Genomic DNA, 1,320 nt, shown 5'->3' with positions numbered 1-1,320 from the left:
TACACATATGAGTGCTACTAAGTACATAGTATCAGTATTACTATAAATAGTATATCCTTTACCTCTGTTCCTAAGGAAGAATGACACTATGTCCAACTGCCTCAGTTAGAGTTCAGTCTCCAGTGTATTGAGAGGGAGGGAACATTGGTCCCAGCGGTTCAAGTGACACACCTCCTCAGCTACTGACGCACTACCATACATTAACACCTAATGATAATAATAATAACAATAATAATAATCATAATAATATTAACTCAATTCATTACTTTTGCTACAAAGTCTTCTTGTGATAAAAGGAAAGCTAACACTGATAGTGAACTATCAGAAACCAGATAAACCGGTTTGTCCTCATTAGTGGGCAAAAACAACCAGTTCCGACACGACAAAACTAAAAAGGACATTATAAGACCACACCCATCAATTAATAATAATAATAATTAATGACTTACTTGGCTAATGAATAGTATCTCTCAGAAACCTTATAAATGACAATTAAATTTGTGGTTTTTGGTTCCTGTTCTTTATTCCTTGTTTTTCCATTCCCATTCTTATCATAATACACTATTACCAATCCGTTATTATAGTGGGGGTACAATAGGGCAGAGTCACTGGTCACATGACCTTCAGCTGGAGGGAGTATACACTGTATGGGGTAACTAGTGCCGGAGTGGGCGTGGCTCCAGGACATGTCCTCCTGTTTTATATTCAGTGGTTTAGTTTTTCTCATACTAGTAATAAAAACATTACTAGACTCTTCCCAGTCTCCGCCCAATCCTTTACCAAGCCACGCCCCTCTACTACGCGTGTATCACTTGTCGTCTGAAACCGGTTTGACTGGTTTGTCATGCTCTTTCGGTAGTTTAGAAACCCTGTCCAGTGAGAGGCCATGCCCCTCATTAAGATTCATCCTATCAATGTTCCTCATTAGTCTATTGCATCGCTTAGCAATGCCAACAAAATTTATGACGTATTTTGCTCCTTTTTCTTGTCTTGTCAGTCCACCGTACCTCTCTCTCTCTGGCTCCTCCTCTTGGCTAATGGGCGGGGCCTGGAGCTGCTGGGTGGGCGGGACTCTCTTAGTCGACTTTTGATGGAAACTTTTAGAATAATGCGAGGAGAACATGGCAAAATAAAACCCTACATTGACGGCAATGATGTGGTGGGTTTTAGTGGAGACACAGAGTTTCATTAAATCAGGAGAGACTGAGATCTTATAAAATGAAGACAGGGACAGGGTTTGTAGGAGAGAGGGACCATCTAAACATGAGAAGAATAGATAGGAGGTATTTTAATCTTAATTTTATCATAAAATTGTAAATA

At 39.6% G+C, this 1,320-nt stretch overlaps 1 long non-coding RNA gene across 1 annotated transcript; it reads right to left on the bottom strand.

Moving 5' to 3' along the window:
- Nucleotides 1-46: 46 nt before the first annotated feature.
- LOC109593157 (uncharacterized) lies at nt 47-868 on the bottom strand. The gene is made up of 3 exons (XR_002190768.1): nt 450-868; nt 267-388; nt 47-207 (listed from the first exon to the last, which is right to left on the bottom strand). It is a non-coding gene; the product is annotated as an uncharacterized LOC109593157 (long non-coding RNA).
- Nucleotides 869-1,320: the final 452 nt, after the last annotated feature.

Source organism: Amphimedon queenslandica, unplaced genomic scaffold (assembly GCF_000090795.2).
Source record: "Amphimedon queenslandica unplaced genomic scaffold, v1.1 AMPQUscaffold_2652_Cont25346, whole genome shotgun sequence".
NCBI classification, from domain to species: Eukaryota; Metazoa; Porifera; class Demospongiae; order Haplosclerida; family Niphatidae; genus Amphimedon; species Amphimedon queenslandica.
This window is presented reverse-complemented; position numbering and strand designations above follow the sequence as displayed.